This window comes from Cupressus sempervirens, chromosome 1, assembly GCF_028749045.1.
Source record: "Cupressus sempervirens isolate cs-2001-9-10 chromosome 1, ASM2874904v1, whole genome shotgun sequence".
NCBI classification, from domain to species: Eukaryota; Viridiplantae; Streptophyta; class Pinopsida; order Cupressales; family Cupressaceae; genus Cupressus; species Cupressus sempervirens.
Window position 1 is genome coordinate 692,544,276 of NC_143118.1, and position 26,772 is coordinate 692,571,047.

Genomic DNA, 26,772 nt, shown 5'->3' on the forward strand with positions numbered 1-26,772 from the left:
CTAATAAAACTCTTTTTTAAGCTATGGAGAGCCTCCATTGTTCACGGCCACCCCATACCGAAGAGTCTCCAAGGTGCTCTAAGTGCATTTCAAGGTCGATCTTCCGAGGGTTGTAACTTGGAGCTCGTGGGGGCTATCAATGAAAAATTGAATACTTAAAGATGGTCATGTTTAGGCCTACAATAACCTATTTATTTTTTAAGAGATCAGATTCTATTTGGGAGTCGATACAACAATCTCACTCGATGCCAAAACTCGCAGTGTGCCTCAATTCATAGGTCCATCACATCATAACTTTAAAACTGTTGATCTTAGCATCGAATCATCAGTTCCATTAGCTCCAGATGGGTGATTAACCCTAGTGATACCCTTGTTCTGGCCACAAAGAGCCTCTATCATTTGCAGCTACCTAGTATCGAAGAGTCTCCAAGGTGCTCTAAGTGTGTTTTGAGGTCAATCTTTCGAGGGTCATAACTCGGAGCTCGTGGGGGTTATCGATAAAATGTCAAATGCTACAAGATGGTCATGATGAGGACTAAAATAAAATATCTTATTTCTAAGAGATCACTTTCCATTTGGATTTGGCACATTGATCTCTCTTGATGCCAAAACTTGCAGTGTGCCTCAGTCCATAGGTGCATCACTATGTAACTTTATAACTGCTGATCTTGGCATCAGCACCATTAGCTCTAAATGGGTGATAAAATTCTAGTGACACTCTAGTTCCAACTGCAAATATCCTCCATCATTTGCGGCCACTCTGTACTGAAGAGTCTCCAAGGTGCTCTAAGTGCATTTCAAGGTCGATCTTCTGAGGGTTGTAACACGGAGCTCATGGGGGCTATAGGTGAAACATAGAATATTGCAAGATGGTCATGTCAAGGCCTATAATAACCTATCTCATTTTTTAGAGATCACATTTCATTTAGATTCAGCACAACAATCTCGATTAATGCCAAAAACTTACAGTGTGCTTTAGTTCATAGGCGCATCACAACGTAACTTTGAAACTGTTGATCTTGGCATCGAATCATCAGCATCATTAGCTCTATATGGGAGGGTGAACCCTAGTGACAACCTTGTACTGGTTGTGTAGAGCCTCCATTGTTCAAAAGCACCCCATACCGAAGACTCTAAGGTGCTCTAAGTGCATTTCAAGATCACTCTTTTGAGGGTTGTAACTCAGAGCTCGTGGGGGCTATCGACGAAACATCAAATACTATAAGATGGTCATGCTGAGGCCTACAATAATGTATCTCATTTCTAAGAGATCACATTCCATTTGGATTTGGAACAACAATCTCGCTTAATGCCAAAGCTCGCAATGTACCTTTGTTCATAGGTGCATCATTACGTAACTTTGAAACCATTGATCTTGGCACCAAATTGTCAATTCCATTAGCTTCAAATGGGCAGGTGAACCCTAATGATACCCTTTTTTTGGCTACAAAGGGCCTCCATCATTCACGACCACCCCATACCAAAGAGTCTCCAAGGTGGTCTAAGTGCGTTTCAAGGTCAATCTTCTATGGGTTGTAACTCAGAGCTTGTAGGGGATATCGATGAAATGTTGAATGCTATAGGATAGTCATGACAAGGTCTACAGTAACCTATCTCATTTTTGAGATATCACATTTTGTTTGAAATTAGTACAATGATCTCGCTCGATGCCAAAACTCGTAATGTACCTTAATTCATAGGTGCATCATTGCGTAATTTTGAAACCACTAATCTTGGTATTGAATCATCAACACCATTAGCTTTGGATGGGTGGGTGTACCCTAGTGACACTCTTGTTTAGGTTGTAGAGAGCATCCATCATTCATGGTCACGTTGTACTGCAGAGTCTCCAAGGTGCTCTAAGTTTATTTCAAGGTCGATCTTTTGAGGGTCATAACTCAGAGCTTGTGGGGGCTATCAATTAAACATATAATGCTACAAGATGGTCATGTTGAGGCCTACAATAAGATATCTCATTTACAAGGTGCTTTAAGTGCATTTGGGCAGGTGAACCATAGTGACATCTTAAGGGATTGCAGAGATCATTTCAAATTAAACATATATGATAGCATTTCAAATTAAACATTGCATCAAAATTTGATAATAAATGGTGTTAAAATGATATTCATAAATTATTGCATTTTAATAAAATATAACACACATGATCAAAATGAATGATATTCCATAAACGTGAACAATATACATGATCCACGATAAATTGAACAATACTATACTAAATTAATATGTATATTATTGTGCACATAAATGACAAAAATATATAACAAAATACATGTATCCATAGATATATTACAAAAATATATTTCAAAGTTCATGTATCCATAGACAAATTACATAAATATATACCAAAGTACATAGATCCATATACAAAATGTGGCTGATCATGCCATTGGAATGTGTATAATATGAATGTTTCTGTATACAATGTGGCATATGCCATCTCAAAATGTCTCATGGCACATCCTATGACAACTATAGTATCCTATGTTGCTGGTGGATGATCAAAATAAAACATCTTTGCTACACTAGGTGGATCAGATGCCTCCTCAATAAACAAAAAAGGAAAAGCCAAATTTAGACTACTCAATTTATATGATTCTATGTATCTAACTTTGAATTACTGAAATGCATAATGATCCTTTTTTTAATGAAGATTTATAGTATTAAATTTTTATCATAAATACCTCTCTCATTGAGCTCTTGCATCGGTCAGGAGTCCTCTCATATGTTCTCAGTAGTGCTTGAACCTCATTGAATGTGGCTTGTGTATATTCAAGTATGTTTTTTAGATGAATCTGTAACTTAAACTATAACATCATAGCATGCTAAATTTATAACATATAATCATAGATTAAAACTAAAACTTACCTATTTTGACTCCTCTGGATATAATGGCCACGTTAGCAAAGATACAAAACTTTGACATTTATCCTCATATGCACTAGGTGTTTCCTATGAGATACAAGATACTAGTTAATATCACGGAATTAGTTTTGAATTTATTTATGAAAATAAGGAAAATAAAAAATAAATGATACTTATACATAGAATGGGGCTCTCACTACAAATGGAAACACTAGAGGGTCTGAGATGTGGAAGTTTCATAGACACATCACCAGTAGCCACGCCCTGTACAATAAAGAGTGTAATTAAATTTCAAACCCACAAACATTTTACAAGAATGCATTGATATTTATTCACTTTAAAAGCATCTAATTACGTTTCCCTTGTCAATGGGCTATGGCTCACCCTTCGCACTCTGCCCCCCATTGACAGGTGATAACTGCAAGAGAAAAGAAATATTATAAACCATATATGCTCCAATATCAAATAGAAAAAACAACGAGAACATAAGATAATGTATTATAGATGTCTCAAGGCCAAATGAAATAGCTAAGAGCATGACACTAGCAACCTATCTGAGCTCCTCCTGAGTCATCAACTAAGCATGAATGAAGATCACATACATGTATAAGTTAGTATGGGTTAAAATTACTCTATTATAAAGATTAAATTTAAACCACATATGTCATAACAAAAAAAGTATACACGTACTGACACAGAAGGATTGAATGCCTCTGCATGCCCCTCCTCTCTCATGTCAGGGTGCGTAGCCTCTATATGTGCATTTGGTTTATCCTCCTCAAATAAAAATTGATACTCAAAAAGACCACCCATGGGACTTAGAAAAATATTCTTGCACATTATGCAAGTATGGGGCACACAAACATGTGATGAGCTTGCCAATGATGAACTCACTCCAGCATCATCAACACGGGGAGGCAACACTGACCTAGCCTAGGATATCAATAGGCTACTCAATCTATGGATGGCTCTAATAGTATGAGAATGATGCACTAGAGGAGGGGGGGAGACATTAGTAGGGGGACAAAAGTGCCTACTTTCTTCTACTAGGAAAAGTGTCTATTCTAAGGAGCTCCTCCTCCTACACCCTTGTTAGGCCTCAAGCTCTAATAGTTCACCTTGAGGTGTAACACAAATTTGACATACAATTTTTTAATGAAATAGAATGGCACCTCTAAATTGCTATATGGAGGTATGTCAAAAATAATCCACCAACAACCCCAAAATTTCCCATGTATAGCCTCATTTGTGCACCATTTAATTGATGGTTTGGGCTCTGTGCATTCCACTTGTTTACTAGTTTTTGGGTCTAAAAAAGGCTAGCTATATCATCTTTACTTATATTTAGGGTTGCAACCTCATCATAGTCTAATCCATCATCAAACATGGCATGTATTTTCTCACACCAGTGAAGAGCAACATTTTGTTCATAGGTAAGTGTTTCAATATTATCCACTATGGTGTTTAATGTGGATAAAATGGGAGCCAATGTGGGTAGATTGTTATATGTAGTTCACAAAACCCTTAGTTCAGCAAGATTTTCAAATATCAAATCTTCAATTCGAGGAGGGTTTTGAGGGGTTAGGGGATCATTTGGTGGATAGTTTTGAGGGGGTACTGGATCGTTTGGTGGAGGGTTATGAGGAACATTGTTCCCTTTCTTAGTATCATCATTTGGGTCAACCATACTTATTAATTTGCAAAACATAATTTCTATTAAAAATAACTTAAATTCAACTATTTCTATTAAAAAAACCTATTTTTTTAACAAAATCTATTTAAAATACTAATTTATAATAATATTCATTCAAAACATTTTTAAAAAAACAAAAAACTTACCTCTATCGGATACTCATTCAAAAATCCAATACATGAATGGAGCTCAACAATTTTTTAAAAAAAAACACACAATGTAAAATAGTTCTCACTTAAAAAAAAAATCTATGTCGTAGGTTTCGAGTATCCGATTTTATATGGGATACCCAATATGAAATAGGATACCAGATTACTAACCAGATACCCGAAAAGCTTTGGTCCAAACTTTTTAGCCTTGGTATTAGGATGGGTGGAAAAAAAGTCAGAGAAGATTTTGAAATGCTTTTAAACATTTTCAAACTCCACTTTTTTCACATTGCCACTTTTTGGTACACCATGATCTTGCACATACCAATCTACAAGTGAACATTGAAGTTGGAAATATCAAGGGTGGACAGCAATTAATAAGGTATTTATAAAGGATACCTTTCATTGGTCAGCTATATCAATGCACAACCAAAAGACCCTTCGAGTGAAAATATTGCTTCTTATGAAGGAGATAAATTTTATAATACCTATCCACCATACATTGAAGGTTACTAACATGGATGGAAGGTGGATAGAAGGTGGATAGAAGGTAGATGAAAATAAGGATTAATATCAGATTCAGAGAGAGACTAACACTTTGTTCAAGGGAAGTTTATTTTAAAAACTTAGAAGGTTTAAGTTTAGAAGGATTGTGTCACATCCATTAGAGTGAGCATATAGAGGATATGATTTCATCAACCATCAATGATATTGAACATAACAATTCAAAGGGAGCAAAACAATGTTATGATGGGATCTTCAGTGATTGAAAAATTGTAATAGTCAAGAGGACTATAATTAATGCAACTATGTGAATGGGTGGTTCGGGAGCACCCACTCTACCTTCAAAAAAAACCATTAGGATTTCAAACTAATTTCAAACTAAGGTCCTTGTGGCCTCTAGTCATGCTTAGTTTAATGATTTCACATTGGATCTCATTGTAAGGCCATAGTTTCGAGATTGGCATTTTATAAGCCCTTGGTTTAACTATTGGTCATTAATGATCCCATATCCTAGGAATAGGTATTTTCTTGTTTTTTTCATATTTGGATCCATTTAGGATCATAAAAATAAGGTTAGGACCAATTTTGGTCACTAGATATGCAATATTGCAAAACATATACAAGTTGCTCTAAAAGTTATTAAAGCAACTTTTGAACAACTTCTTAAAAAGTTGTTAAAACTTGTAAATTCCTCTCCCAAATGGCTAGTTGGTTCAAACCAGTCATGTAACCATTGGGAGAATCCTATATAAGCCCTTATAGGTGGGTGATAGGATAGAATTGTAATTATGGCATTGAAATCAATAAAATCAACATTTTCCTTGCTTAAACACGTTTTGCAGACCCTTGTATGAAATTGTATGGATGATTGGGGATGTTTCAATGGATATAAAAGTTGGAGAATTTTATCTATTTCATTTTGCATTAAGTCTCATGTTCTAACTCTTCATAGTTTGAAAGTTATCCAATTTTTCTTGCTTGTTGCCTAAGAATCAATTAGCATCTTGCTAAGGTTGGGTCATTTTGACACATTCCACCATGGGAAATTGATGCCCTTTGGTGGAATGCAAGGTGTAATTATGTACTTTCAGATTATGCAATTTTTTTTCCAAAAGATGCAAGGAGTTGGATTTGCCGCCCTACCCTAGGTGTGTATCATGATAAGTACACCAAATCAGAAATTATAACAGTCCCTTCTAGATTGAGTTTTTGGATTCATCAGAGGCTAATACCTTGGAATATTATTTCTTTCACATGCCCCCAGATATCCCAATAGTTGGATTGTATTTATCCCTGGCAGAAAGCATACTTCTATCACAAATGGAGCCCTAATTAGGCCTAGGAAGCCAGTCTAATGTTGCAACAACAACAATCTCTATTCCTCTCCATGCTTGGGCACTTTGGCATGTTTAATAAAACCTAGAATTCAAACTTACACCTCTTTCTCATTCTAGGAGGGATACAAGCCAATTTGTTGGTTTTCAAAGCAACTTCATGCCATAAGTTGTTTTTGATGAAATGAACCATTGTTTCATGTTTGATAGGACCTAAATAGGTCATATCAGTGGTTGTAGGCCACCCCTAGTCTTTATATTCAGTTTTTGGGGTTTGATCCCTCTTTTGGCGAAGGGAATCCATTAGTGCATATTGAGCTTTTGGTGCTTAGAACTCTAGTAGACCTAGTGATTAAGTTACCTTGTCTTGTGGGGTTGTGATAACCTTCCTATAATCCCATCTCCATACCTCTGATAGTTATTTGTTACTAGGACCCTTCACCTTGGGTATTAAGAGAATTTGTGAATTGTTACCATTCCTTGTTGTTTGAAGACTTCTACTACCTATTGCTGCATCAATGGGCCTACCCCTTATATGCATTATAAAAAAGTTGTGACTTTAATTAAACTATCTACGAGAATATCTTTGATAAATGAAACTTGATGTATGAGTTGTAAAGTCATTCAAGTGGCACAGTCATACTCAATCAAGATATTGGAATATTATGGATGAGTTTGTCTTCACTTCTACTATTAAGCTTAATGAATGTTCAGAGCTTCAATGGATGAAAAGAGAAAGTTGGAACTTAGAAAGGAGTTGTCATATTTGATACAAAAATAAATAAATTCAACAATACAAGAATGAGTGGAAATTTTACTTTGTGGGGGGGAATAATAGTCAATGTTCCATTCCCACTTGAACCTTATTTAGAGGTGAGATGTTCCATTCTCAAATAATCTTAAAAAAAGACAATTTATGAATCTTCATGTGTAGATAAGTATTCTAATCTTTTACATTTATCTACTCTTTGTACTCTCTTTCTTATTTGTAATTCTATACATACTATAAGGGTTATTTTCCTTGATCTTTTTTGTTTACGTTTGAGGATATTCTTATAGGGAAAGAAGGTTTGTACTTTACATATGCTTCCTAGTATTGTGCAGACTCAATCCAATGATAATAGCTCCAAAGATCATGATGATCAAAATGGATAAAATGAGGCTCTTGAAGCAAAAATCTTTTTTGATTGAGATTATTAGATTCTTCTATGTTAAGAGGGAGTATGACACTTCTTCTAAAATTAATGCATGAGCTTAGAAGATTGATACTAAGAGGGAGTCTATAAAAATATCTTTCTAAATGCATGATGTTGATGGGCCTACTCCCATCTATATCATGAGGGAGTTATGATTTCAACAAGAATTATTGGGTAAAGAGAATTTTTGAAGAAGTAACTAGAGGACCTGACTTCCTAGGATCAATGTTCAGAGGGAGAATTTTGAGGTGCAATCTTTTGCAAATAATATCTTTTCTATGAGAAGAAATTCTACGTGAAATTCTTTGAAATACATTTTTCTCTATGAGAGAGAATTGAGGTGAAAGCCCTTGTACCACCCTTTGACTGGGTTCATGGTGGTTACTATTTCACATATGATATGTAATGGAAGATGATGATATTTCATTGACATATATAAATAGAAGGTAACCATTAGAAGATGATGATCTTATAAATGGTAGACTTGTTATCATGATAGGCTTCATTAAATTGTTGTCCTAGAGTGTTGGAAATCATGATAACAAATAGACAAAAGGTAATCTTTGTAAGGTGGCGATCTTGCAAATGATAGGCCTTTATTATGACAGTTTTGTTTCGGATATGCCGGAAGGCATTGAGAATGAAAGCATTTTGGTTACTCTAAATATTGTTTTAGACAATTAGAGATCATAATATATGTTATGGTAGTTTTCATAACATTGTGATTATAATTATTTGACAAGTCACTATTCTAGAGTGTTAAAGTCAAATAATATGTTGTGTATAGATATCCTTGATATTAATATCTCATAAAAAATTTGTCACTTATCCCTTGCTAAGAGGGAGTGTTTAAGTATAGCATCATTCAAAATGATGTATTCATTACATTGACTATTTGTATTCATGATTTATATGAACATTGTTTTATGTCTTATATTATTCATAAGCATTATATATATATATATATATATATATATATATATATATATATATATATATATATATATATATATATATATATATATATATATATATATATAATGAATTTACTTATCTAGTTGGGCTCTTATAATTAGAAGAGACTATTATGTTATCAGATTCTTGAATGTAATTGTTTCATCACGACATGATTGTCGATTGAGAAGAAAACTAATTGTATTTGCTTATACACTAATGGTGATCAGTTATGTCCTCGTAGGGACATGACCCTATGTGGCCTTTGGCCACGTAGAGTCATATAGGAACATGACTTTATTATTAAGGTTGTAGCTTCTGTTAGATTGATTTTATCATGAGATACCTTGTTGATGGTAAATCATCTTTAAGATACACACACACACACACACACACACACACACACACACTATATTATCTATATTATATATGTAATATAATATATATAATATAATAATATAATAATATAATAATATATTACATATATGGTTAATAAATTAATATTACATATATGCTTAAAGATGAGTTATACATATGGTTAGTTATATTATTAATATAATGATGATTAACTATAGAGACATGTCTTCTCCTCTCATATTTATAAAAGATCCAAATCTACATTTGGAAATCATCAATTACAATGGGCATGATAGTACATTTTTAGAAAATGATCCATGTTACTCAACAAAAGCCCTTATTTTCATATAAAGTTTATCAATTTTGGACAACGTTGACCTAGGAGGTAATTTTTTTTTTCGAAAAAAGATTTTTTTATTTTAAATTGTAGTTATTTTTTTAATTAAAAAAGTTATGCCCTTAATACAAATGGTGAAACTTTTCCACAACCATCATGGGCAAAGTGACTACCAAAGCACAACTCGCACTTCACCATGCGGCCCCTGCACCACCAACATGCCACTCTTCTTTTCTGCCACCTCCTTCATTGACATCAGCCACCTCTATCGGCCTTTTCCTGCATTGCATTACCCTTCCATTGCTCATGGGCCACCTACCTGTACTCCATCGACTTGCGGTCACACAAGGCTAGGTGAGGGCTAAGGCCTTCTTTGCAATTTTTTTGATATCTTAAGCATCCTGTTTCATCTTTTGGAAAAAAAAAAATTACCGAAAAGATGATTCTGAGATTGACATATTTATGAAGTTATTTTTTGGAAAATTTTCCATTTTGTACTATTTTGTTTTGCTCAAAGCTAAATGATGTTTTCTATCTTCCAGGGGGGTATAACTTGCTCATTTTAGCTCCATTTTTTGATCCAAAAAAGCATCAAAAAGCTCTTCTTGAGAAATTTCCAGTCTCTCTTTTATTTCACCAATATTTTTTTACAAGTATTCATGATACTCAAATGAATCTTTTTTTCTCTTTTCTTGTATACACATTCCTTCTAGCAGACATGGTATGGTTGTTTGCATTGTGGAGGGTGTTTTATATTATATTTTTTGTCATTTGCATCAATAAACTAGAACTTTTCAAAACAAAACCAAAGACCTTCTAAAATAATGATCGAGACATCTTCTTGTCTAGTTCCTCTAAACCCACATAACTATCATACATAGACATCTTCTATGACACAACTTCTCCATTCAAAGAGTTTGTGTTCTTGTTAAGAAGAAGTAAAACTAGTTTTACAGAGACCTTTTGAGGTAATGCAACACAAGAATAAGATGGATGGAGCCATGGGTTCGATTTCTCTAAATGTTTCAGAAACTTACAGTTTCATGTTGATGGGTTGAATTCCCATTCAGAAATGAGGGCAAAGTTCAAGGACTTTTTTTTTACCATCAATGAGTTTAGGGAACTTTAGATTGAGGAAAAGCATTCATCACTTGTACCAGATGCATTTCTCTCTATAAAGTACTTTCTAATGAATTTTAAACAGCATAGATCTTTATTATAGGGTTATGGGAAAATGAAGATTGATAAGGAGTGTATTTATCTAATATTCTCAAAGCTTCAAGGAAACTTTTAAATTTTCTCTTCTACCTTCCATTCCACTATGGATGCTTTGGGTCCTAGATTTATCATGCCCACTTTTGAGGTATTTTGTGATCAGTTGACTAGAGAGCAAGCTAAGCTTTCATAGTTGGACTCTCTCACATGACCAAAGAACTAGGAAATGGTTGCTTAAACATCTATAGGGAAGCCAAAGAAGAAACTGAATCCCAAATCAAATACAACAGAAAATGAGAGTTCATCCAAGCCTTCTCCTAGATTAGATGCTTGAAATCCACTCCGAAGGGTAAACCTTCTAAATCTGGTGATTCTTCCTCGAAGACTAATAAGTTTACATGTAATCTTTCAATTTTTGTGGCAAGGAATGACATCCAGTTTCTACGTCTTGAAAATTTATTGAGGCTTTAGTGGAGGCCATACAACAACATACTATTGCTTGTTTGAAGCCACCACCTCCTCCTTTAGTGAAAGGACATTCTCATTCTACATGAGCATTGTCTTCATTAGCTACTTGGATTCTTGATTTAGGTGCTTCCCACCATATGTCACACTCACCTGATTTGGTTACCTCACTTACTCAAAGTGTTACTACACATATTGTAGTTGGTGACTACGCACATCTTTCAGGTTTAGTTTCAAGCATTATCTCTTTCAAGGGTGGTTACCTACAGGATGTTCTCTTGGTTTTGGCCATTTCTATGAACCTCTTGTCTATCGTTTAGATTTGTCATTCTGGATCTAGTAAGATAGTTGAGTTCTCACTACATGATATGATTATTTGAAATCTTCGTGATCCTAACTTGGTTGTTTCTACTAGAAGTGTTGACCTTTAGTCTCACTTATATCAATTTGATGGATTTGAGAGCTCCAATTCTACAAGTGTTTCACTTATTTCTAATGTAGACACAATGAACAAGCTTTGGCATGAGCATTTTGGCCATGTCAACTACACATGAGTACATAAGAGCTAGTGATTGGGCTACCTTAGATCTCTTGTATTGACAATGTTTGTTAAGGTTGTGCACTTGGAAAACATCATAGAGATCCATTTCTAGTAGGTAGATCCACATGTGCTAAGGCACCACTAGAGTTGATACATAGTGATTTTTAGTCATTCCCTACTCCATACTTTTTAGGTGCTCAATATGTTCTTACCTTCATAGATGACTTCTTTAGACGCACATGGGTGTACTTTTTGAAGTACAAGTTTGATGTCTTTGATTCATTTTGAATCTTTAAGACATTTGTGGAGAAGCAATTTGGTCTTTTTCTGAGGTCATATATGTACTGACAATGGTAGGGATTATGTGGATTAATCTTTCAAAGATTTTTGCACTAAACATGGTTTACAACATTAGTTCATAGTTCCCCATACCCCTCAACATAATGGGCTTGTAGAGAGAAAGAATAAGACATTACAGGAGATGACCAATCGTATGATATAGTTTCGAGCTATGATTTCTTCATTTTGGGCTAAGGCTATCAATTGTGCCAACTATATTTAGAATCACATGCCTCACAAGGCATTGTGACACTTGACTCCCAAAGTGGCTTGGACTCATGTCAAGCCCGATGTTTTTATTTATACATTTTTGGTAGTGAGACTTGGGCATTTATTCCAGATTCTCAGAAGAAAGCCATGGACAGGAAGAGCTAACCACTCTTTTTTGTTGGCTAATATGAGGATGTCAAGGTGTACAAGTTGTTTTATCCTTATTCTAGAGAGGTCTTGTTTGAACGATATGTCCAATTTGACGAGTGTTATTCTCAGATGTAGCCTCCATCACCAGCTTATCCCTCACCACCCAATACTTCCTCTTTTCCACTATAGGATTATGTATCCTCTAAGGAAGATCATGATGTTGATCCCCCATCACTACCTCCACCAAATTTTTAGTGAGTGCCCAAGCAGGATTGTGATACAATTGATGCAACAAGACCTATGGTAGGAGATTCTTCAAATTCTCATTGTACTCATACTCAAACATATGGTAGTGGACTATTGAGTCATGCCATTTTAGATGATCCATAGAGTTTTTCATGAGAAATATGAGACTTAGAGTTGTATAGGGCTATGGATGAGGAGTACTCATCTTTGAATAAGAATAACACATGAGATATTTATTCTCTTCCAAATGGAAGAAAGTTGGTTCAGTGCTTGTGGGTGTACCATAACAAGTATGCTATGGATTGTTCTATTAATAGGTACAAGGAATGAATCTATTTTCCTTGTACTTTCTCTTGTAGCTTCTCAGGAATGGAAAATATTATAGATGGACAGGAAGAGTGCCTTTTGCCATGGAGACCTACATGAGGAGATATATATGGAGTAGCCTCATGGTTTTGTGCAAGAATCTTCTATGGTATATAGGCTTCAGAGGTCTTTATATGGTCTTAAACAAGCCCCTCAAGCTTGATATGAGAAGATGGATTCCTTCTTTCTTTCTTCACATTTCACTCAGTGTCATACTGATCCTATAATGTACATTCAACATTATGGGGCTAACTTATTGATACTTGTGCTATATGTAGATGATCCTATCATTACAATTAGCTCATCCTCTATGATTTATAGTGTTTAGAGAGCTTTGAGAGAGCAGCTTGACATGACAAAACTTGGAATTTTGCATTATTTTTTGGCCCTACAGATTATTCAGTCTTCAGATGGGATAGCCATACTCCAACAAAAAGTATGTTCTTAATATGCTTTAGAGTTTTAACATGCTTCATTGCAAGCCTACTCCCACATCTTTTGAGTTGGGTGTTGTTTTATCTACCACTTGTACTACTCCTATAGTGGATTCCACTTTATACATACATCTTATGGGTAGTTTATTGTACCTGATACACACATATCCTGATATTTCCTTTACGATTGGACTTTTCTCTAGATCCTCACATGATCCACATGAGAGTCATTGCTTGAGGTACATTCAAGGTACTACATGTTTGACATTCTCTACACATTAGGGGATCCTCACATTGTTGATTATACAAACTCGGAATAGGCTAATCATATTGATGATTGAAAGTCTACTTGTGGATTTTTTTTTTGTCTTGGTTCTAATCCTATTGTTAGAAATGTTTATAATAATTGAGAGCGTGGGGTGAATCAGTTAATCAAGGTCCATAAGTCCATTTGAACAATTAAACATCAAAAAATTCACTGATCAACTTATCTTATTATTGCTCAGTCACTACTATACTAATAAAAAATTATTTTCCTAAGCATAATATACTTTTGTTGAATGTAAATATATAAATGTAAATCACCATAAACATTAAACACAAGTTTGATACTAGAATTTTTTGTGGAAACCCAATTTGGGAAAAACCACTAGCAACATGTCACCACTTTTTCACTCTTTCGAAGTGAGCTCTATAAGGAGTCAACCTTATTAAAGGTTACAAAATACATTGTTAAATGTGACCTTGTTAGAGGATTTAATCACCCTATTAGGAATGGCCTTGTCAGAGGAATTTGGTCATTTCATTCAGAATGTCACCTTGCTAAAGGGTTTACATAGAGTGTTAAGTCTGCCAAATGACTATTATGTCAATCTTTTATTAAAACGATTTCAATACAAACTGTTTACAATGATTAGAAAGAAAAAAGTAGAGTTTTGATCTATATGTTTATAACTCACTTTTGTAGGCTTAGATTACTATTCATCTCATGTGTTGATTCATTGATAACTCCCTTTGTCAACTTTGTCTCTTAACTTGCTTGACAAGTCTTCAAGTAGTCATCCCCCTTCACATCAAAACATATGCCTTCTGCCCAGATTCACTTATCAACTTTAGCAACATATGCACAAGAAATTCCTTTTGCTTCACTCTCACTCTTACACACTTGTCTTAACCCTTGTGAGCCCCCATTCCACCTTTCTCTATGTGCATACTCTTAAAGTTCAACTCTATACCTCCTTAAATAGGTAATTCTTACTTTGTCATTTTCCATAATCAGCATATATCTTAGGGTTTACAATCTAGTCCATTAGGTTCATTGCATTTGTTCATCTTCTTAATCATCCTCTAAAAAAATCTCATCCATCAAATTTGATCATAGATATTATACCTAATCCTCTCCTTGAATTTAATGATCTAACTCATCAATCTTATCTTCAACACAATTTACATATCCCAAGAAATCAACTAAGTCAGCTGGAAATCATGATTCCTCAAACATATTCAAAATATTGTCACTTGACAAAGTTATGACACTCAATCATCCATTAATCTTAGAGCTTATTGGCTCAACATCAACTAACTTGCTCGATCAACATTGATGTTTGGTCAACACTAGATTTTTTCATCTTTCACTAGAACTCATTTAACACTAGAATCAATTGACATTCCTTAATCTTTTATTCCTTTGCTTAGTATAGCTTTACTTCCATAATATAAACAATCACTTTGTCTTATCAAAGTCTAACTAATCAAATGTCCATTGTAACTTCCTTTGAATAACTCAACTTTTCCTCTTAGGTGCTATTTTTATGAGAAATCTCTCAAATCTTCTTAATCAATCAAATATATATATGACATTTAGATCAAATAGCAACATGTTTTATCAGTAGATTTGACATCAATGAAAAAACAACAATTGTTCCAATTTTAAGTTTCCAACAATCTCCCTCTTTGGTATTGATGGAAACACCTCATTGTATCTTATAATTCACATTTTTACAACAATCTCCCTCTTTGGTACCATGTAATACGAAAGGTTTCACTATCACGAGTGATCAATATATTTAGTTTGATTTTGATTCTCATCACTGTAAGTTTAGATACTCCCTCTATCATTTTGTATCATTCTTCATTCTCTTTTATGATTTTCTCCCTCTTGGGTACATCTGACATAGTGCAAGGGAGGAGAATCCCCAAAGGAGATGTCCAAACCCCTAACAAATAACAACACAGTGGAAACTCAACAACAAAACAACAATAATGCAAGATCTAATATCAAATCAAAACTCTTTATTCATAGATATAACTAATTACATGCAATATGCCTAGCTATAAGGCCTTTCGGGTTAGGGCCAACTACAAACAACAATTACAAAATTAGTATTGCAAGATCCCACAAGATCCAACTTACAAATCAAATCCTAGCTAGTCCAGATACACAATTGGATAACAACACCAAAAAAATCCACACTTGTACCCTCAAGTCCACCAAGAAATCCTCTACTTCTCAAGCCCCAACCCTAGCTCTTCAAAATTCACATCTACACTTCATCCCTTTCTCCAAGTTGGAGTGATCACCAGTATCTAAAGGCTCCACAAAACCCCTTACTTATACCCAACTAAGCCACAAGTTGTCCCAACTCATTACAAACTAAATTAAATCCCTTACATTAAATATAGGTCGAGCCACAAGTCAACCACAACATAGATTAAATACCCATACATAAATTAAATGCCAAAAGTTGGCTCATGGATAGCTCAACACCAGTAGAAACCAAGACCAAGCCGAGTGTCAACAAAAAAAAGCCAAGCACCAGTAAATTACCAAATATTTCTGAGCTCCATAGACCATGCCAAGTTGCTAGACTATGCTGAGCTACTAGACCACGACGAGCTCCATAGACTATACAAAGCTACTAGACCGTGTCGAGCTCCCAATGTATGTTGAACACCAGTTCTACCAAGCTCCACAACACTTAACCAAAATTCCTCCAAACATACAAGATTGCAAGCAAGCCTAGGATGCTCTTGCATCAGACACCCTAGGTTTGAAAAGATGTTCTAGAGACTGGAAGAACAACTTCTAGGATTGAACACATAAATCCCAAATTGGTTCTTCACATATGTATCCTCCAAGTTTTCAACTTGTACACTCCTTCCCCTATTTGTCTTCTGCCTCTTCACATCCATCTTAGGTGTGGTACAGGTCTTCTTTCCACACTAATCTCTAACCTTCTCAGAATCTGCCAACTCAACTTGGCTGCCAATACTCAAGTTCCTCCTACCAATTTCTTCATTCTATAAAGGAATTAGGGAAAAATTTCTACCACCTTTCTCAATAGTAAATACATTCTTGACACAATCATGCACAACCCTACAATCATACTGCCAAGGTATACCAAGCAACACATGACAACTATTCATATCCATAATATCACACCACACTTGATCCTTATATTATCCAATTTTTAAATCAACAAGGCATTGCTCTCTCACATCCAAAGCATGTTTATCTTGCAACCAGCCAATCCTATAAGGATAAGGATCTCTCACTCTCTTCAAACCAAGTTTCTAAACCATCTCCTTAGGAATGAGGTTATTAGTACTACTACCATCCAAAATCATGTTGCAGACTTTATCACTAGACTTACAAGTCCTGAACAAACTAGTTCTTTGACAAGAATCCAATGTCCTCTCACAAACTAGTACTCGCCGAGCCAACAAACACTCTCCTTGCTCAGGCTGACTATCCTGAACTATAACCTCATTCATAATAATAGTTGTCCTGCTAAGTGGACACTCAAAAGATCTATACCCTTCTTTCCCACATCTAGAACAATTACTTTTGAAGCCACCTCCACTTGTTCTCCTTTTCTAATCAATAGGTTTTGGTTCACCTTCAACACTTAGTTTAGCATGTGCCAAGCTATCCTACTTCTCTTTCCCTCTAGTGTTACCTTGACTTTTCCTTTTCAACTTATCTTCTACCTTCAGGGCATACTAATAAGCATCCTCAACTAAAGAAATATTCAGCATACCAACCTCATCCTAAATATTGAATCTCAGACCATTAATGTACCGAGCTACCTTTTCCTTTGACAATTCTCTATGACTAGATCAAATAGTCAACTTGTAGAACTCCTCGGTATAATCATTTATAGACATATCCTTCTATTTCAAATTCTGCCCATAGGAATGAACTTAGCCTTCAACTTAGTCACCATCAATCTCCACATAGAGATCTTCATTTCACCTTCCTCTTCTATGTCTCTTTGGAATTTTTTCTACTAAAGAGTAGCATGTCCTTTTAACTTAGTTTGAGCCAACCTCACTTTGATTGGATCCTTAATATCTTCAAGCTCAAAGTAGTCTTCCAATTCACAAATCCAATCAATCAAGTCTTTAGTAGTCAAAGTACCTGAGAAATTAGAAACCTCCATCTTATACTTTAGTTTCAACTACGATCTAGGTCTAGTAAACTAATCAGCCCTAGTTCCAATAGGTATCTCCACATGATTAGTTCTATCCCCAACACTAGATCCAACAACTTCAAAGTTTTTAGCAACTTCCTCATAACTACCTTTAGTACCCACATGCCTAGGTACACCACCCAAAGCACTTAAAATTTCACCGATCATGTCACTCTTCATCAATGCAATCTCAAATTTGAACTCTACTCCTATCTTCTCTGAGATCCTTTCTTCCATAGCAATACTAAGATCATCAATTGCCTTGGGGTTCAATCTTCTTGGAGGCATCTTCCAAAATTTTCACAAACCCTAACCAACAAATCCACCAATCCAGAAGATCAATCAGCCACAAGATCAACCTTCTCTATAAGTCCTGGTGTAAACTACCACAACTTCAGCAATTTATCCACACACTTACGAAAACCTTCACTTTGTTACCGTCTGACACAGTGCAGGGTAGGAGAATCCCAAAAGGAGATGTCCAAACCCCTTGCAAATAACTATATAGTGATAACCCAACAAAAAACAACAATAATGCAAGATCTAATATCAAATCACAACTCTTTATTCATAGATATAACTAATTAAATGCAATATACCCAGCTATAAGGCCTTTTGGCTTAGGGCCAACTACAAACAATAATTAAAAAATTAGTTCTGCAAGATCCCACAAGATCCAACTTACAAATCCAATCCTAACTAGTCTAGATACACAACTGGATAAGAACACCAAGAAAATCCACACTTGTACCCTCAGATCCACCAAGCGATCCTCTGGTTCTCAAGCCGCAACCCTAGCTCTTCAAAATTTGCATTTACACTTCATCCCTTTCTCCAAGTTGGAATGATCACCACTACCTAAAGACTCCACAAAACCCCTTACTTATATCCAATTAAGCCACAAGTCAACCTAGCTCATTACAAACTAAATTAAATCCCTTACATTAAATATAGGTCAAGGCACAAGTTAGCCACAACACAAATTAAATACCCATACATAAATTAAATGCCAAAAGTTGGCTCACAAACAAATTGAAACCAACATAAACCAGGACCAAGTTGAGTGTCAAAAAAACAAAGCTAAGCACCAATAAATTCCCAAGCATTGTCGAGCTCCATTAACCATGCCGAGCTACTAGACCATGCTAAGCTACTAGATCATGCTGAGCTACAAGACCACGCCGAGCTCCATAGACCATGTTGAGCTACTAGACCATGTTGAGCTCCCTATGTATGTCGAACACTTAACCAAAATTTCCCCAAACATGTAGGATTGCAAGCAAGCCTAGGATGCTCCTACATCAACATCTCTCCCTCTTGGGTACATCTCTCCCTCTTTGCCAACAATGCCAAAGAGACTTAGCATTTTTAGCTTCAATTAGTTTATGTATCTTGATCATGTAGATATTTGCATCTTTGGCTGAATTCTCTATCGTCTGTCTATGATTGATCTATTATATTGGTCTTCTTCACTACATTAGGCATTCTAAAGTAGAATTGTCTACATCAATGTGTATGATATTGTAATTATCACATTTTATGCAATGCACCTTATCTCCTTAAGTTTATTTTTTTAAGGGAATCACCCCTAGTTTACATCATAGATATTCATTAGCATCTTTAGGTAAGGCTTTAGTGAACATGTATGCAATTTTTTCTTTGGTGTGCACATATTCTAACTTCACTTCATTGCCTTGAACAATTTCTCTCATGTAATGAAACTTGATAGCAATGTCTTCTATTTTAGTGTGCATCACTCAATTCTTTGAAACATCAATAACACTTGTGTTATCACAATAGATAAACATTGGATCTATAATATCTTCTTTGATTCCTTGCAACAATTTCTTGATCCATATAATGTTTGACCAATTCACTATAACTTGCACATACTTAGTTTTAGTTATTGATTGGGAAGTACATGTATGTTTCTTGCTTGTCCATGGGACCAATCTCTTTCCTAGAAAGAATGCACCTCCACTACTATTTTTTCTATCATCAATATTTCCTACCTAATCAAAGTCAATGAATACATTTAGTTATGATCTATCACTTCACTTGTAATGTAATCCATAGTATTCTATAACTTTTAGATATCTTAATATCCTTTTTACCACCATCATGTGATTTTGCTTAGGATTTTATGAAAATCTAGCAACTATCCCAACTGCTAATGCAATATCAGATCTACTATGAACAACATACTATAATTTTTCAATCATTATTCTATATAATGTCTGGTTCACATCAACAGATTCATCATTCTCAGATAACTTATGTCTTGTAGACATAGGTGTGCTCAATGGTCTTGAATCTTCCATTCCAAAAGTCTTTAGAATCTTCTTGATGTATTTGGAATGAGTAATGAAAATACCAAACTTCATTTAATATACTTGCAATCTAACAAAGAATTTGATTTCACAAAACATAGACATCTCAAATTCCTTCTTCATTTCATCAGTAAATGATTTGAAAAGTGTTTCTTTTCCTCTAAATATAATGTCATCAAAAAAAAATTTAGATAGCAATACTTCATTGTTCTTACCAATCTTCAAATATAGATTGTTGTTGTCATTTGTCCTCTCAAAACCAATCTTCACCAAATAATTATGCAGTCTTTCATACCATGCTCTAGGGGCTTGTTTCAATCCATAGAGATCTTTGTTCAACTTACATACCATATTCTTCTTGTCTAGATCCACAAATCCTACAAGCTATTCATTGTATACTTCTTCCTAAACTATAAAATTCAGAAATGTAGATTTGACATCCATATGATATACCTTGAAATTCTTGAAGGTTGGGTATGCAAGAAGGGTTCTGACTCCTTCAAGTCTTTCCACATGACTAATTTTTATCAAATTGTTAAAGTTCACATGACATAACCTCTTGTGCCACAACTAAACATCTTCTTGTTGTGCAAACACACATGTCTCATTGGATAAATATAGATAGAATAAGTTACCTCTTGTCTAAACAACACTTCAATTAACTTACCATTAACATCATATATCTTGGCCTTTCTGAGATGGAATTCAACTCTATATGTTGATTTTTTCAATTATGAAACACTCAACATATTATAATTAACTCCTTCAACTCAGTAACATTTGATCTTGTCAATTAGTGGAATAATACCTTTACCTTTTATAACACATGGAATATCATTACCAAATTTAAGACATCCACCTTTGTATGGATCAATATTCTTAAATTTATGACTATCACAGATCATATGATTAGAACAACCACTATCAATTATCCATCTTTAACTCTTGTTCACATATGAGATTAATGCAATTTTCTCATCTTCATCAGAATCTTCTTTCATAGCAACATAGACAACTTCATCATCATTACTTTCAAATTTAGTGTCAGTTTCTTCTTTAGCAATATAATATGATTTCTTACCTGTGTCATCCTTTTTTCTTGTAGTATCAATTGTCTCTTCTTCCTTTGTACTTGCTTCTTTTTCTCATCCTTGTCTTCTCTATCAAGACACCTAGCAACAATATGACCAATCTTATTGCATGAAAAATGAATAATAGGTAATTTTTTTGAGATAATGGGTGTTCTACACATTGCATGATTCTTTTATATTATATTAATTTATTTTATTATGTAATGTTGTATCTAGGAGCACCTAGATGGATGTGCAACAGGTAAAGATTCCCATGGGATATACTTGATGAGTTGTATTGTAACATTGTGATAATATTTGATGTAGTTATTTAATATTGGGGAAAAGAAATTAAATGTTCAATTTTAAAAGTGGGTTTAGTGGGTTAGGTTGCACATGGTTTATTTATTACCACTTGGTAGTTTTGTGGGACATGCTACTACATAAGCAACCACAAAGGTAGTTGTAGAGATAAGGAGAAAGGAAAAAAAGACAAGAGTTGAGTGGGGCAAGGCTTGATAGGTTAGCCAAAGGAGCATTTGTGAAGGTCAAAAGCATGACATGGAAATGAAAGAGTTTTTAAGTTTTAGCCTCTGATAAACATCAAATATAATCCCGTCAGATTTTCATCACAAAAACAAATTTCACAATGAAAATGGTAAAAAGAGTGTGTTAGTAAAATGGCCATAACTTTCTCTCGGGATATCAGATTTTAGACTTCTTACAGACGTTTGAAATATAATTTAGAGCACTAAAACTTGGTATAGGTTTGACTCTATGATTTTAATGTTGTTAGGTTTTAAGAGCTTGAAACTCAAATATTTTTTATTTTGAACACAGATTTGGGCATAACCTAGGCATATAGAGTTAGATTTTGGACTTCGAGTAGTCAATGAAAAGCTCTTAGAGAGCTCTATACATTGATTCAAATTTGGTGTAGGTTTGGCATGATTTATTTATTTATATATTGACCTAAAAGGTTTATGCTATGTACTAACTATGGTAACATTGTGAGTTTATGACATTATATATTTTAGAGATTTGGATTTGATGTCATTGTATACTCAATTTATATTTCAAATTGGTCTCATGATCATATGGTTATCAGTGTTACGTTTGGATATGTATGGTGACTTGTTGGGTCTACAAGTTGTGGAGTGTTGTAAGTGGTGAATACTTATAGGTTGTATTTATGGATTGGTTATGGGTTATCTTTGCCTATTGATATTTTATTATTGATGCATATTCAAATTGATGGCTTCAATTTGGGTTGTCTATGCCCTAAGTCACATGATTTTTTATTTTTTCTTCATGTAGAAGGGATGAGATTGTATTACTAGGTAGAGTCATAGTGGAGGATTGTGGTTGATCATTTTGTGTTGATAATGTTAACCTCATAATGGTTTTTGAAACTTGAGTGACAATAACACTTACCTACTCTATATTGGAGCCGAGTACACCATGCATTCTGAGCCACAACAAATGTTGAGTTAGGAAAGACTTCAGGTGTCGAGTGATCTTCATGTGCCGAGTAGTTTTCAGATGCCGAGTGAAGATCAAATACGGAGTGAAGAGTAAGTGCCAAGTAACATAAGGTGTCGAGTGTTAACAAGTGCCGAGTAACATAAGGTGCCAAGTGTTAATAAGTGCCGAGCAACATAGGGTGTCGAGTGTTAACAAATGTCGAGTAACATAAGGTGTCGAGTGATACAGTTTTGTTTAGGTGTCGAGCTATCCAGGAAACAACATGTGCCAAGTATCAGCAATACTTCAGGAGCCGATTAACTCATAATATCAGCATAAGAGTTTGTAATTGCACAAACTATGATGCAAACCATTTTTACAGCCAACATAAGGTAAATCTCGAAGGATTTAATGATGAGATCAAATCTTTTATTTTTCCTATGCAATCTACATGCAACTAATAAGAAAAATGATAAAGGCATGTAACCAATAGAAGAAATGCAAATAATAAGCTAAAAATGAAGATTGGATATGGATCGTAGATCCATACCTAACCCTAAATCCTCAAATGTCTTTATAAGGAAGATGAAATTTCATTGTAAATGTATGAGTGGACATACAAGGGTGCACAAGAAAAATATATTTTCAGAAGCAAGGGTTATCTGATCACAAAGGATCAAGATCAGAGAAAGCGAAAAAGGTGCCTGCATTCAACAATCAAGGATTGTAATCTATCAGGTTCATTGTACCTAATACTCTCTAGCAATTTTATTAGAATGAAAATCCTATGGTGATAGGTTAGCTTAACAACTATTTTGTAGATCCTTTAAATAGGTGATTAAATCCTTTAACAGGGTGACACTTCATGTTAAGTGTTTGTAAATCCTCTAACTAGGTCACAATTGATATAGTGTAAAGCCTTTAACAGGGTAGACCATCAGAAGTGGTTGAACAGTATTGCTGTAGTAATTTTTGTGGGTATCATCCCCACCCAAGTTTTACCTTCTTATTCCTAGAGGGTTTCTGGGTTACCAAATTCCAGTGTTATGAGTTGTTGATGCATGTGTTTAGTTTCATGTTTACTTGATGTATTTACATGCATGCAATTTACTTTCAGTTAAGAGTTTTATTGGCTAAAGTGTGATACTTCTGATTCACACCCCCCCCCCCCCTCTCATAAGTATTCTTTCCATATTTGAATATTCCAAAAATTGGTATCAGAGCATCCAGATTCTCACAAGGAAAAGCCTAACAGCTTGGAGAAAAAGATCTAAAGATGAAAGCTTTCAAACTTGGAAAGATCATTGAAAATCAGGTGATAGATGTACAACTTGCTCTACACAGCTTGGAGGAATTTAGAAACAAGTTGAGAAACTCATTAAAAAAAAGGAAGGATCTAGCCATAGCTGAAAATGATATACACTACAAGGAGATTGATACCACCAACATATTTTCCAACGGAGATACTAAATAGTTTGATGCAACAATAGAAGAACTGATGGAGAAAAATAAAATTCAAGTAGAGGAGATAAGATCTCTCAAGATGGAACATGAATCACAGGCCATAATGATATGTGAAATCACTGAACACAAGAAAAGAGCAGTTGAAGATAAAGTGATGATGGAAAATGACAAAAGAAATCTTGCAAACAGACTTGAAGAAAAATGTACTGAATTGACAAGGATCTCAAACATGCAGATGGATACACTTTCCCAAATGATGAACCTTTATCATGAACTCAATGTGAAAGATATTGAAATCTCTACTTTGAAGATGCAGAATGAATTTCTAAAATCCCCAAAATCTGCCCATGATACATCAGGAGTAGGATACAATAGCACTGAAGTTGGGGAATCATCAAAGAGTGCTGAACAAATAAGTGATAAAGGTAAGAATTCAAAACCCACTTGTCATTATTGTAATAAGAAGGGGCATACAGCTAATGTGTGCAAGAGTAGAAGATTCATTCAATCAAACACACTCAAAAATAAGAGTTTCTGTCACAAGTGCAACATGCAAGGACATATGACACGAAATTGTAGATCCAATGTCACAAGGACTCAGAGATTTGATGAACATTGTTATAATTGAAAAAAGTACGGACATAGGGCATTTGAATGCAGATCAAAACCTATGTGGACATCAAATCAACCAGCAAAAATAGAAGGGAATGAAAGTCATTATCATTGGGATTACAATACTAGATATAGCTGTCATTATTGTCAAGAATATGGACATATACCACAGAACTGCATAAGAACACATTTCAGAGGAAACTACAAAAGATGGTTGAATCAAACTACATGTTTTTGTTGTTTGAAAATTGGTTATATCAGCAGAAACTATCCTACAAGATCAAAGGCACCCAAGATTGAAGAAAACCAAGGAAAAGAAAAGATTGATGTCAAAAAGATAAGGGGGCAAATGAAAAAGACTTGGAAAAAGAAAGATGAGTGCAACACATCAAGTGGAGGGATCACTTCACCCAATGGGTCAAGTGATCACACTTCATCAAACTAAGCATGAGAAGTACATAGGACTGATATACAAAGCTATATCACACATCAATCCCAAGACAAAGAAGATAAGCAAAGTATAAACCTACATGAAACAAGATGTCAAGACAAAAACTAAATGTTGTTGCTGAGCTGTCTTTGGATACCAAGTTAAACTCCAACAGATGCCGAGCTCCCAATAGATGTCGAGCTCCCAACAGCGACTGAGTTGATAACTGATGCCAAGTTGGTTAACTCGAATAGAAGCCGAGTAAAGTGGAAATATGGTGCAAGCCGAGTTAGGTTAAAATTTCTTCAGAAGCTGAGTTGGCAGTTGAGCATTTAATGTAATGGAAATAGGGTATATTATTGTGATTTCAATCAGTTTTACTCATCGCGATCAAGAAGCAAAGAAGAAGAAAGAGAGCTGAGTGACTTCATAGCAAAAATCTAGTGTATCAAGCAGATTGCAACTGCATTCAACATGTTTTTCATCGATCTTGAGGTATTTTCATTTGTGCCGAGCTACGCAGTCTTGTATCTTTTTATTGTGAAAACCCTAGTTTGCATGAATGGTGTCAAGCTCGAAGAAAATTGAGGTAAAAGAGTCTTTTGAAGTGCAGTTAGTTTCAAATGAGGTCAAGCAATCTAATTTTCGTCCTATACCCGAAGTTGCCTACAAAAATGACCCAGCCGGAGCTCTCTCCCATATTCCCCCAAAAGTTGTAATGGTCCAAGACATGAGAAAATGTTACAACTATAAGATAGGAGCCCTAGGAGACATGGAAATAAGACAAGCCTATAAGAAACTGTGTGTAGATGGAGTCTTGAAAGATGAATTCAAAATCGTTGAAAGAAAGGGTTTGACCTGAGTTTTAAGCTTTCCCACCTTATTCAAAATAGAATGGGTTAGACTTGTGCTATGCAAAATTCATGGTGGAAATTTGTGGTTAGAAGATATTCCCATCAAATTGACCAAAGAAATCATACATAGAGTAACAGGGTACCCAACCCTAGATTGGTACAAAACCTCGAGAAGTGAATCAAAGGAGGTTATTGAAAAGAATACTAGTGCCCAGTGGAACAAAAGACGAATGACAATTCACACCATACAAGATCCTCTAGCTGAGTTTGTTGTTAGAGTCATCGCCCATAAATTCTACCAATCCAGTAGACTCAACAGTGTACCATGTATTGCAGTAGATGTAGGCTACAAATTGGTGAAAAAGGATCATACTTATGATCTTGCAGAACTGCAACTACAACAGATCAATGAAAACCTAGCTGCCATAAGAAGAACAAAGGGCACTCAATGCAAATTTGGAGCAATCCTAGTTTTCATATTCTTTTATGTTCAGAATGAGTTTCCTTCTTTTGACAAAGTGGCATGGAGGAATAATAGAACCATCATCGCCCAAATTAATGAATATATAGAGCAAATGGGAGAAAAATTTTATACCTTGATGACAAGCTATTTTGAGGATTTCAAGAAATCCATGAAGCAAAGATCAAGGATACCAGTTTCCTTAGTGGAAAAACATACTAATGATATATGTTTCTTAGTTGA